Source organism: Akebia trifoliata, chromosome 12 (genome assembly GCF_017979445.1).
Source record: "Akebia trifoliata isolate Shusen 1 chromosome 12, ASM1797944v1, whole genome shotgun sequence".
In the NCBI taxonomy this organism is placed as follows: Eukaryota; Viridiplantae; Streptophyta; class Magnoliopsida; order Ranunculales; family Lardizabalaceae; genus Akebia; species Akebia trifoliata.
This window is the reverse complement of record NC_141386.1, coordinates 25,786,950-25,801,313: the sequence shown is the minus strand read 5'-3', so window position 1 is coordinate 25,801,313 and position 14,364 is coordinate 25,786,950. Positions and strand designations below refer to the sequence as shown.

General features: G+C 33.4%; 1 long non-coding RNA gene across 2 annotated transcripts; it reads left to right on the top strand.

Annotated features, from left to right (window-relative positions):
* The first annotated feature begins 236 nt into the window (after nucleotides 1-236).
* LOC147389168 (uncharacterized) lies at nucleotides 237-12,557 on the top strand. 2 transcript variants are annotated; one of them, XR_015170666.1, is made up of 2 exons: nucleotides 237-2,283; nucleotides 7,641-12,557. It is a non-coding gene; the product is annotated as an uncharacterized LOC147389168 (long non-coding RNA). The 2 variants fall into 2 exon arrangements; XR_015170665.1 differs by having other exon boundaries at nucleotides 3,681-12,557.
* Nucleotides 12,558-14,364: the final 1,807 nt, after the last annotated feature.

Genomic DNA, 14,364 nt, shown 5'->3' with positions numbered 1-14,364 from the left:
GCCACTAATGACTAAAGCCTACATCACAACAACTATCCAACGGCCACTAATCCTTCAAATCCGATGATAAAATATCACAATTAAATATATAATCAAAAGCCTATCTTATGGACATCACGACACCCCAACCAATCAATTGTTTCTGGACAAAATTTGTTTTGTTTGCCGAAAAGAAATAAAAGAAAAACTACTTACATTAGTTTCTCTCTCTTCTCTCGCTGGGTAAAAATAGTGGTCGAGAGCACAGGTGGAAGTAAACCCATTACCTACTTCTCTGTCTCCATCGACAGTACAGGATTCATCCAGTACACAAGGTACGTGCCATAGACACGTGTGCGTTTGTTTTGCATGAAGGGATAGATCCCGTCGACAGAGAGAGGAGAAAAAAACTAGAAAATGGTTTTGTTGTATAGTAGATAAATCCTGAACCAAAGTCTTTATTTTTTTCTTGATTGGCTGAGATGGAGTCCTTTCTTTCTTATGAAAGTCAGAGTAAGAGTGAGTGGGACAGTTACGGCTTCGATTACATTTCTTTATATGAATTTCACTGTGGATTGTGATTTGCTCTTCCCTCTGTTTATATAGCTGAATATTTCTTTTCGAGATTTTTTTTTTTTTTTTTTTCTGGGAAATGAGAGATTGACAGAAGAGAGTGAGCACATTCTAGCAATTGTATAAGGGTATGCCGTTGTTGGTGCGTGCTTACTTCTCTTCTGTCAGCTTCGGTTGCGGGTATCGGAAGTTTTCCGATGTTTTTCTGGGCTTTTCTGACCCACTTCTATATATCTTATAGAGAGAAAAAGAAGAAAAAAAAAGTTGGAATCGACTGACCTTTGTTCACATCTGTTCCACGCCTGACCGTTCACATCCTGTAACCTTACCTCTCTCTCTCTCTCTCTCATCTTTGTTTTTTAATCTTTGTCGCAACCTAGGAGATACCTAGAATCAGTAATTTTTGAAATTAATTTTAATTTAATTGAGGGGTGGGAGCATGAATGAAAGCGTGACTTTGGATGTTTCTCTTGGGAGATGAAATGGGTAGTAAGGACATAAGGTACGCCTGCACAGTGTGCGGATTTAACGGAATTAGTATTCTATATACTTTTAGTAATGTTCAAGCGATTTGGAGATGATGATCTGATGGTTTTAGTTTACAGCCCTTCTTGTAATTTCTATTTTTTTTTTCTTTAGCGTTTTGCTTCGGCGTCATGAACTAGGTTTAGAAAGTAAATCGTCGTGTATATTGTTAAGTACTTAAATGCAGAATGTTTCTATGTTTTTTCTTTCTTTCTTTTAGTTTTGTGGAAGATGTGGTTGATGGGCATGGCGTTCTTGCGGTAAGTTGTTGCAAAAGAAAAACCTCATAAAAAAGGTTAGAACTTCGCCCTTTTATCAGATCTGTTCATACCAAAAGCTTTTCTTTCATTGTTTATATTTGTGTTTCATTTTTCACAAACTACGTATTTTTTGTTTGAGAATCAAAGATCTAACCAACCCGCCTTGTTTGCTTGCAATAATTTTGGAGAACTTCTCTTAGCCTTTCCTTTATTAAGAAGTTCTGTTTGTCTTCCCTTAGGAAAGGTCTGATATCCCCATTTACAAACTGAGGAAAGATTGTCCAAATTTCTTCCCTATATGATGATTTCATGACCACTTCAATAAGGGAACTTTACTTTCCAATCCTTTCTACTCGATGAAAAGAAGAAAAAGCTAAAAGGGAAGAAAAGACCCACTAAACCCGGATTACACCCTTTTGGCCCATCAAAACTGAACTTGAACAAGCAACTCTCAGGTTTTTCCCAAATGATTGGAATTCATCTTGGGTTCCTTGATAATTTTGGGTGGAAACCGCCTTTCTAATATTCTTCTTTTGTTAGAGTTAAGCCCAAGCTTTGGAGAACTAATCGTATGCACTTTCTGTCAACCATTTGTAAATTGAGTTTCTGGCCTCTTTTAGGGAAGCATTTGAATCTTAAAATATAACTGATTTCTAGAAAGAAAAATAGTCCATAATACCGTTCATTCTTATGGGCTGTGTGTACAAATGGATTTGGAAATAATCTGATGCTTTAGTGTACAGCCCCTTCTTTTGGTTTCTAATTTTTTTTCTCTTTGGTTTTGTTTGGTCATCATGAACTAGGTTTAGTAAGTGCATCTTAGTGAATATTTGTAAAATACCAAATATATAAAGTTTCTATGTTGTTTATCTTCCTTTTATGTTGGTAGTAGATTGGCATGGCCTTCTTGTGGAAAGTTGTTGCAGAAGATAAATCTCATAAAAAGGTAAAAGCTTCTCCCTTTTATCAGATCTGTTTACACCATGAGCTTTTCTTTTATGTCATTTATATGTATATATCTGTGTTTCATTTGGTGACAAGCTATGTAGTTTTTGAAGTTGGCTAGCTTATTTTTCAAGAATTTCTCTTAGTCTTCCCTTTAGTGGGAAGTTCTCTGTCTTCCCTTAGGAAAGGTCTGATATCCCCATTTTTAGCAACTGAGGAAAGATTCTCCAAATTTCAGCCCCATATGATGATTTCATGACCACTTGACTTCCAAGGGAACTTTACTTTCCAATCCTTACTACTGGATGAAAAAAATAAAAAAACTAGAAGTGGAGAAAAGACCCAACACATAGCTCCATGGTCTACCTGTTTGATTGGGTGCGTTTTATCTTCAATTCCAATGTGGTGAGGGGGCCACCTGTCTGTTATGATGGAACTCTTTTGTTTCCTATCAATTGTTTAATTTAATCACTAGCTAACTATTTTAGAGTCTAAGTGATAAAACTTTCTAGTTGATAAAGATGGAGATGAACATACTTCTACAACCCTCAGTAATGGGTTGAAATCTACATATGCTGCTGCGGTTCAGCACTTGGCTTGCTTTCAAATTGTTGCTGAAGAAATTTGCATAACTCTTCAATTTGATGATGTGCTTTGTTTCCTTATATGTTGTGTAATAGTAAAGATTATCACTGAATATATTTTTTATGTTAATTACACAACATGTTTTGTATCTAATTCCTAAAAGATTGTGTGCGCGTGTGGGTATTGGCTATAAGTATTTGTTTTGGAAAGATTTTTTCTCACAAAAACGTCAATCTTGGATTTCACAAAATCCCGGTTGACCAATCGCATGAATCCTAACGATGGTAGTTTTGTAAATTGGAGATGCCCTTAATACATGTGGACTTATGTGATGAAGGACATCTAGAATTCTAGATAGAGTCTTAAGTAGCTTCCTAATTCTTATAGGATTTATTTCTATTTTCTAAGTTCTAGTTGGATTTCTATTTTGTCTAGTTTCGTTTGGTCTCTAATTTGTTTTTAGATTTTTATTTTGTTCTAATTTCATTTTTATTCTTTAAGCTATAATTATAAGTGTCCAAATTGAGTTATAATAGGTTAGAAAAGTTATTTTTTAATATTTTAGAAGGTTTGTATGTTGTTATGATGAAATTATTCATATAAGGAGCTTCAAAAATGAAATTCAAAACATATTAATACAATTCTCTCTTATCTCTTAGTTACTTTCTATTTCTTTGCTTATCTTATTCAAGTTATTGATTATTTGTCAATTGAATCTATTGATTTAAATTGATTTTGTGTGTTCGATTAAACACAATCTCTTATAATTCCTTTTGTATCTATTGATTCACACACTTCCACTTTGTCTAGTAGTAGTCGAGTTTTTGCTACAATCCACATTCATGACTGGTGAAGGAAAAATTATCACTAAAATTGAGTTAGAAGCCCAAGTCGAGAAATTTGGAGAAGGTCGACATCTTATTTGTATCATTAGTAACTTATTGCTAATACGATATGTTGATCCTTCAACTCAACATAGTTTTTTCCATACTACATGCAAGCTGTAAAGCAAGTTGTGCTAATTGATTTTAAATAGTTGAAGTTCAGAAAATATAATTTCAAGCTACATGGTTGAAACACTCAAGTTACCTACTACACAACACCCTACACGTTATTCTATAGGTTTGGTGGACGTTGAATGCACGAAGAGTGTGACCAGCTAATGCTCCCTTTCATTTAACATTGACCAATATAAAAATGATGTTATTTTTAAGAATGTCCCAATCAGGGCTTCTTATATCCTCTTGGGAAGGCTTTGACTTCATGATAATGATGTCACATATAGGGACAAAGCTAACACTTATTCTTTTATACATAATGATGTTAAAGCAATTTACACCCTCCTATGCAAAACACAAGGTAGTTATCTAACCTGCCAAGGAGAAGGGAGTATGTTTTATATCTACCAACATCAATGAGGAATTTAAGGAAATAAGTCAAGTGTTCGTATTGGTAGTGTAATCTTCCATGCATCAATTGCATTCAAATGGCTTTAAGGCAATTGTGCATTGCATATGTCAACAATGCGGAGATCAAGGCTGGAGTATATTGTTGGTATTTTGTTTTGCAGGCAAATTGGCGGAGATTCATTATTATTTTATAAATGTCGTGCCAAAGTTGAATAAATCTGTCATTTGATTTTGTGAAGATTTCTGCAGTTCAACACTAGTTAGTCTCTAATAGTTCTTACCAAACTTGAGATTGAACTTTTTTCTCAATAAGAAATGGGAAAGGGGGACATCCCATGCAAGGGGATTGATTTTCAAGTCTTGTTGGAAGTTTTTCTAAGCTTGGAACAAATGTTAATTTGTGATGTTTCAAAATAGGGTAAGTACCTAGGTTATAATTTGTAATGCCATGAAATTTTACTACGTATATTGACCTATTTTCTTATTTACTTTTAAAAAAATATATATATTAAAAAAATTGTAACATTGTCAATCTAAAATAAAAACTTGCTAAAAGGAAAATTTGACAAATAAAATGTATAATTTGAGAAATCTTATCATAATTATGATCGAAGAATTAGAACATTTAGTCAAAGAAGATAAAACTCAAAATTTCATATAAAAGCTCTTTTAGTAAATGGACGTTACTGTTGAATTCAAAAGCATCAAAAACATAGATTAGGCTGGAAGCATTCTTAAATATGAATTTAATAGGATAAATTATGAAAATATTAACTTTATCAAAAGAACTTAGAGTGTAAGGTGTATTTTGAACAATAGAGAAAATCAATGAAGAATTTTGAAAATCCGAGATTCACAGTTCGAATTGATCTAATTTAGGGAACATAACCGAGAAAAGAAAAATATATAGAAAAAAATATATTATTTAATTATTAAAAATATTAAAATAAAATTTTATTATAAAATTAGGTTTAATTATAATTATTTATATAAGAGGGATAAATTTGATATTATTGAAGTATTATATATTAATATAAATATAATATATATTATTATATTACATAATATAATATTATAATATATTATAACTAATGAATGTGGTAATTGATTAGATACCTAGGTGTATTCTTTTTATATATTATAATATAATATAATATATTATATTATAATACAAGTTGATGTTCTTTCATACTGCGAGAGAGAAGCAAAAACAGAAATAGAAATAGAAATAGAGACGAGTGCATTTTAATAATGGGTTTGTGTACGTTTTATTTAACTGAGATTTAAACGTGTTTCGGATGGGAATTAAGATCCGACATTGAAGAACAAAATATCTACGATGTCGAGATCTACTTAATCACCTGACTATTCTGTTGAATCACCAAGAAAATTAACTAGCAAAATCATTTTAATGTCATAGGAATGCATAAAACCCAATTGCAAAGATAGTAAACTTCTAATTTTAAATTCGTACTATAGGTTTCAAAGAAATATGTTTTATGTCAATTTTGATAGTTAGTTTCAAATTTATTATGATTTAAATTTAAAATTCATGCATCGAATTATAGAATAATTGGTTTCATATATTTTCTCTGATATTTTAATATTGTAAAAATAAAAATAATTGAATTTGGGTGAGTGTTTTTTAGCACTATGTAATAGAGCATAAGATGCAATTATGATGATAACTATGGGATGATGTACCTGCATGTTTACTATTTTATGATTTACTACTTTCAATATACTATTGGATGTTTATAATTCTAAAATATTTGGGAAGATATTTTGCAATACCTATTTGTAAGAACCATGTGTATTATATCTAGGGAAATGTTCAGCACCAAACATTTTGACAAAACATTTTTCAAAACATGGGTTAGAAGTTTTGGAATGGGCTGATTTTTGGTGAGGATGATCTCTACGGTGAGGATTTTAGCAAAACATTGTTTAACAACAAAACTTCTAACCCATGTAGGACAAAAATGGTTGGCTAAAATGTTGGTCAAAATGTTTGGTGCTGAACGTGACCCTTATATCTATTTGTATGTATATGTTCAGAGAGTGAGAATTAATATTTATGACGTAGACAATTGTTGATCGATATGAGATGTGTAGTTGATCTATGTACACTTTTGGGTTGTAATTTTAACCTTTTTTTTTTTTAATGTGATATATATTCGTTATGATATGGTGGTTGAAATACAATGAATATATGGATTAATTGTACTGGTAATTATAGCCATGGGTTGTAATTATAAGCATGTTTTTTTTTTAAGTGATGTATATTCGTTATGATATGGTAGTAGAAATACAATAGATATATGGATTTTAATTGTATTGGTATATTTCTACGAGTGAATGTTTTTTCATAAGTCCAATTTTTAGGGGAAATTCTATCGAAATTATTTGGAAGAAATCCATATCGTATTTAAGTTTTAAAGATCTTGATTTTGATTTTTTTTTGCTTCACTCTCGAGATTTGGGAAAATCTTGATCCTCAATCGGGGGCGTGATATAATTTTTAGGATTTCAGTGTTATTTCCTATAGAGTATTTAGTGTATTTATTAAATGAAAAAATAAGAAAAAAAATGTCTATAAGTAGGGGAGGATGCTTTGGGTAGAAGAAGTAACTTTAAAAAATTTGTTTTTGTGTTACTTTCTTAATGCAATACAATATCGATTTGATTCTATAGAGTGAGTGAATCTCCTAATCGGTCGAATAATTCCCTAAATAGATGAGTGATTCTCTAACCCTTTTGGTTCGTGACCGTCCAAATTTTCTTATTTATCTATCTTTTCTCATGTTTTTTTTCTTCTTATTTTGGTTGTTTGTTATGATCTTTATATCCCATTTTATAATTGGATTTCTCTTTTTACAAAAGTTTTGCATTTCTTTTTCAAGTCTCCATAAAAATCTCCCTTCCTCACTATGCATTGACGGGTTTGATGTGTCAAGGAAACTGTGAGGCCAATAGTATGGACATCGTGGTTGGACTGAATTATTGATATTTTGTTTTGCATGCAAATAATTCATCATTATTGCACAAATGGACATTCCAAAGCCAAATGAAATTGTCATATGATTTTGTGAAGATTGGCATGAGTGGTTAGTTCCTAATAATTCTAACCAAAGTCGAGGTTCAGTTTTTTCCTTTTTTGGAATGCTTGTAATAATCTTTCGATCCCTTTTTATAATTGGATTCTCTATCTACAAAATTTATGTACATTTTTTCTTTGACTCTCCAAAAAAATCTCCCTGCACAGCTACGCATCAAAGGGTTAAACTGACCTCAATGATATTGTAGCCAGTAGTGTAGAGATCATGGCTGGACTGAATCTTTGATATTTTGTTTCGTGTGCAAGATGGCCTCAATTCATCGTTATTGCATAAGTGACATCTAGACCAAATGAAAGTATCATATGGTTTTGTGAAGATTTCCAATGAGTTCATGAGAGGTTAATCTCTTATAATTCTAACCAAACTTGAGGTCGAGTTTTTGTCTCAAGAAAGGAGGATGATGCAGTTGACTTTGACCACAAAAATGAAGAAAATTAGGTCTATGAGAGGGAGGGACGTCTGACATGTGGGGGTTGATTTTCAAAGTTTTTGGAAGTTGTTCCACACATAGAGCACATGTTGATTTGTGAAATTTCATGATAGGATCGTTAATTAGGTTCTAATTTCTAAGATTCTTATGCTATGTAATAAGTGAAGAAAACAAGAAAAAATAATTATAAGTAGGGTAAGATTTCTTTTTCTTTTTGGATTCTTGTATTGCAGAAACACTTGAGTGATTTAATCCTCTAGAGGCTGGTGAGTGAATCCCCTAGTTGGTCGAGTGATTCCTCGAATTAAGCAACGAATTCCCTAACACCTTTTGGTTGAGTGATACCTCAACTTATCTCATCTATATCTTTTCATTTGTTTTCCTTTCCCCTAATTTTTGAGTGGTTATAATGATTTTTGGATCCCATTTTGTAATTGGCTTTCTTTATCTACAGAAATTCTGTACTTTTTCTTGAGTCCCCACAAAAATCACCCTGCGTACATAGGGATGGAAATCTGGTAGAAACTTAATCCCCCTTATTTTTATCAGGGTAATGAGATCCAATTGTGTAACCTTATTACAGAAACTTTGTTATTTCTTCTTAAGTTGTTTCTACATTTTAGATAATTTTCAGTTATCATTCCAAAAGGGAAAAAAAAAAAAAAAAGACTGCAAGGCTCTTGATTATTGGTATATGTTGTTACAATTGGTAAAATGGTTAGTGATCCGAGTCTTTGAAGGAATTTTTGGGAAATTTTCTGAGAATCCTCTCCACCCTTAGAAGGTGTTACTCTCAATTAAAAAACAAGGTCTCCAAGGCAGACGAAAATAGGTCTCCTTGAAGGTGGAGATGCAGGGATCCTAGTGAAGGTCTAAGGAACTTTCCTTCTAGATTTATAAGGTCATCAGTAGTAGAGCTGCTGGCCTCAGAATGTGATTGAATATTATAAGTTTTTCCTTATGTATTTTCGAACTAGATGGATAATACATTTAAGTTGTTGATTTATCCCCCTCCCGATAGAGTTCCTCCCCTATTTGTCTTGTTTGATGATTTTCTTTCTTATTCTTGAAATATGCCTCAGTATATCCCTGTAGTATTTTTATCTTCCTCAAAGAATATTTACCAGTTGAAATGTAGGCCATTTTTCCATGAAAATATGTCTCTGATAATCTGGGCACATTATACTCTAGTTTTAAGTTCATTAGAAATGTGGGTTGTATGAAACTAAGCTAGCAAATCTACTGTTTTAAAATCATGCAACGATGGTGGTTTGTGTTCATTGCCAACACTAATTGAAGTAGATTACTAAGTAATTGGTTAAAAAGAGCCTTGATTGGACAATTTTTAGTTGACATGTTATCCGAGCATGTGAGATTGTGTTTCATGATATCTGTACATGTAATATATGTGTTTCATGATAAGATTGTGAACCAGTTTGAAGATTGCATATTGAATGACTGACTGAATGAATCTACCTAGGCCAAAGCAACCCCACATGCAATAAGGGAACTTTTGTGGGATATCAATCACGATAGGCATTCGCATAGGCAAATAAATCCTAATATCCTTCTTTCATGATAGGAATTCCTATATCCACATAAATCATATCTGGAATTCCTTTGAAATTTTTCCCATTTAATATGCTCTTTGCTTACTTAGCAAAAAAGAAAAAAAAAATTGAATCATATCATAAGATTTAGTTTTTTGTTATGGAGATGCCAAACCCATTCAGAATCTTAATCGATGGAAAAGCAATCGTTGTGGGCGGACTCAAAGATTGATATTACAGGATTGGCTTGCTTTGAAGAGAGACAAATGGGAAATCAAATCTGAACTGATAACAAGGTATCAGAAGGGTATATCGAGGAGAAAAAAATTCTTGATCCTTTTTGGGCCCTCTAATCAACACTAAATCTAGATTGAGAAGATGATTCCCTAATTATTAGGGTAGGGTGTGTTCTTTTGTATTTTTTAGTGGTGTTTGGGGAAAAAAAATAGATTTTCTTCCTCAGTTGCCCAAGTTTTTTAATGTCAACTTTTGGAGCTTCTTGAGTCCAAGATTGTTTTGTCGGAAGTATGCCCTGAGCCATTGTTGTTCACCTTTTCTATAACAATTTAACCCTTTGCTTGCTTAGAAGAAGAAAAAACATTAAAATTCAAGATACAAAAGGAAAGGGGGATACCCCTATAATTACAAAATGCCGCAAAAGAGGGAGAGAAACATGGTCTCCATTAGAGATTTTCTCACTGATTAAAGACAATCAGCAAAGGAAGAAAAAGTACCAGATGACTTAGAAGAGGTTGCAAATTTTGCTAGAGAATCAGCCACCATGGTCCCTTCTCTATATGAATGAATCGCTCTCCAAGTCGCTGATGATAATCTCTCTGTATTGTATTTTTAATCAAGTGGTCCATCCACCACAGAAGGGTACCTCCTTTAGGCCCTTGACCAGATGCATTGAATCTAATTCAATAACTACCTTCCTTACTGACCAATTTTGAAATTACAAACCTTCTAACAGTGCTTGACACTCTGAGATATTGTTAGTCGATTGGCCAAAAAACCAGCAGGCCATGAGTAACACATTACCATTCCAATCCCTTAACACCCTCAGGAGGGATCTGGATTCTCCAAGCACGAACTATCCATAGTAATTTTGCCCCATCCATGGTCTGGTTTCGTCCATCCCACCTGAGGGTTGTCGTGCTTATAGAATGACTAGGCTTAGAGACAAAATAAAATTTCTTAAGCCACCGAAGAATTCCCTTCTTAACAAACCAATAGAAACACTTCCACATTAAAAAAATGACAGTTTCGGGCAATCCACTTTGTGAAGAATGGAAAGTTGAGGACATCTAGCTGAAAAACTCTTCGCCACTGCTGAACCTGAACAAGATTGATAAGCAGGTTGGCCAAGCAATGCATTCCAAAATTCTTATATTGGTGATGATGATGTAGAGCTTTATATTTAACATGCATACACATATAATGCTTGAGCATCTCTTTTTGAAGTTACTTTGTGATTGATCAATACATGTTTACTAAGGTGCACAACTAAAAGTTATGCAAAACAAAATTGTTTTAGAATCCTATCCATGATGTATTCTTTCCTTTATTGGCAGCTCTCTTTTCAATTCTTATTATTGGGTGAAACTAAAGCAAAAAAAAAAAAAAAGATAAGAAGGAGAAGAAAACTTATGGCTCTATGGTTTGCTTGTTTGATTTGTTGAGATTTGTTTTCAAGGTTCTTGGGTCAATTCTAAAGTGGTGAGTGGACACTCTATTATGAAGAAAATATCTTATTTTTCATCAATTGTCTAATCACTATTTCACTTTTTTCAAGGCTAAGCAAGAAATCTGTCTAATTGATGAAGATAGATGTAACCAGACCACTAAAATCACTCCTTTACTAGTTTGAGGTACCATACCCACGGTTTTAAAACTCGTTTTGACATCTCATCTCATCCGTGAACAAGACCAAGTCATCTCGGATAAGTTTTAGAAAAGTTAATCTACGCTTTCAGAGAGAAGTTTAGATTTCTATCCCTCAACCCTTTTGCAATTTTTTCTAGCTAGATTTTCACAGCTCTCTTTTGGCACCATTCTAGGGAAAGGACGAGTGCCCAAGTAATTAATTAGCTGGAAGTTTACCATCCATAAAGTCCAAGATATCCCAAACCTTTTGGATAGCTCATTCATTTGTAAGCTTCCCCATAAAAATTTACCTTTTTTCTAGGTTGATAAAGTCCTGAAGCCATTTCATAAGTCGAAAGGAATCTCCTTAGATTGTGAAGGGATCATGTAGTTGCTTTTGAGAAAATAAATTGGTCATCACCAATGGGAAGGTGCATGGGATGGAATTAAGCTTCATCTGGAACCAGAATATGATTTTATTTTCGTTCACTGAGAACTTCTTCGACAATAACAAATAGATCTGGGGACAATGGATCTCCTCACCACAGACCACAATAGGGATGGAAATCGGAAATTTAATTCTCCATGTGTTCTCAGGATAATAAAACTTTGCCACTGAATCAGTATTGAATCTATTTACTAAGAGAAGATGTCATTTCAGGTTTGAGATTTTTTGGATTTCTTGTTTTGTTTGTGTGGTAGGAGCCAAGGTATTTCTTCAGGTGCTGTTTATACATCTAAGATAGTCATCAAATACGGTTGTGATGGAGAAAATAGAAAGCCCTATATGGGTTTATAATCATTTGGTGGGTTTACATCTTTGGTTAAAAATGTTAGCGACCCAATTTTTTTGAGGAAATTCAAGGAAACATTTAGGGACACCTCAACAATGTTGGACAGCAGGTGAGCTACTGAGCTCATCCTCAAGGCACGGACGAAAACAAGCATCTTTCCAAGTGGAGGTGTAGGGAGCCTAGTGGATTTGTAATTGTCTTGCCTTCTAGATAATTAATTAATGAGGTCTTCGGTAATAGAGTTGCTACCCTTTGAATCTGATATTTATTTATTAGTTTTTTTGTAGGCCGAAAAGGTAATTAAGTTGCTGATTAGAGTTTTACCCCTAATTTCCCTCCTAAATGATTTCTTATTTTCTTTTTGGACTATGCCACATTACATCCATATGGTAAATTTTTCTTCCTCTACCAAGATTATTTACCGACTGAAATGTAGGGATTTGTACTTGCAAACATGTCTCAGAGAACCCTTCTATATTATACTCTATTTTTAAGCTCGATATAAACGTGGGTTGGATGAAATGAAGCTTATATTCCAAGTTCAATGATCATGCAAATATGGTAGTTGGTGCACAATAATACCAGCACTAATCGATAGTCTAATTCCCACTTACTTGGCTAACGCAACTTTGAGCGGACAATTATGTGGCAGCAGGTTATATATCTAGATATGTCTGATTATGTTTTACTGTATGTGTACATGTATTCTTCGAAGCAACAGAAATATTTTGTGCCAAAATGTTAATATCATGCCCAAGTTTCATTTAATCTGTTGAAGTAGGCGTGTTATTCATGAAGCTAAGCTAACAAATTAAATACTTTATGATTGAACAAAACTTGGTAACCCAGTTGACCTCAAAAACTGCAGGGCCATTTCCAGATACAGTCACCAATTTGTGTTTTAGCCTGCACTATAGAAACTAATTGGGTTTAGCCAGAACCAGTCAATCGTGTCGATGCCTTCGCCTAGAGAAATAAGCCGTTTGGTTATCTCAGTCAGTGCCTAGTAAAATCCCCAAATTGTCTCTTTGAATTTCCTATTCAAGCAGTACAGAACGATTTTCTTTCCATTGCTTCTAGCAATTAGATTATGATTTGCATGTTATATTCTGCCATAATTTGTCAATCAATATTCTAATGTTAATCAAGTTAATTGGATCAAGTTATCTTAGTTGTCTTTTATGGAATTATGGAGTTTTATCTATCTTTTTTAATTTTATTTTCGGGGGTAAACCTTATATTTGATTTACAATTTCTTTGCCTTGAAAAAATCAGTTATGACTGATTCCTAGACATTAAAACTAGGAGGCAACTCTAGTCTTGACCCAATGATCATACATCACAGCCAAAATTGATTTGGAAGTAGGGAGTCTGACTTGGATCAAGCCTGCCAAGAGGCTTGTCTTCATGACCATTACAAAATGCCCATTTAATTATTATTTTTATTTTTTAAATCTCATAAATATTAGCTCCCTTGAAATTTCTCAAAATATGCCTTCTCATATTTTGCATAAAGTTCGATCGGTCCACAGTATTTCACCCAATCCATTTGATTGATGACATGATGTATCAAGGTGCATTGGGTTGAAAATTTTCACATGAAAAGATGTGATGAAATATGTTCTCTCTAATCTTGAGACGACTTCCACACATAAGAAAAACGTAAACAAATCCTTTGCACTCTCCACAGGGGACAATGTACAGTAGTTATTTAAGTGGGAAAATTCCACTAGCTACAAAACAAATGAAAATCAGATTTTATTGTCAGTGAATAATTTTCCTTTATTAGCTGGAAACTAATTTTGGAGATTCAACCATTTGATGTGTTAATATTGTCTGTTAGATTTTGTACCCATTGACTGGATGGCATTACATAATGGTGAATACAACTATTTGATGTGTTAATATTGCAAATAATTTTAATATGGAACTTGGGTTAAATTGACTGGATGGCATTACATAATGGTGAATACAACTATTTGATGTGTTAATATTGCAAATAATTTTAATATGGAACTTGGGTTAAATTCTAATTTGACTCAATGGAAATTTAAGACTATGCCAGACTGCTAAGCATTTAATGCCCGTAGGTCCTGAGTTTGATACCCGGTATGAGCATTAATCCTCAGGGGCCACCCATGAGGGTGCACCTTCACTTACCTAGTGCGTGTAATGTGTGGGCGTTGCACTTGCACGTGCCCCAGAACTTGTCCTTGTACAGGATAAGACCATGGTCTATGAATTGGGCAAAGTCCAAATACGGGCTTGGTGCGTTGTTTACTGGCATTCCTGGATATAAAAATAAATAAATAAATAATTCAAAATTTGA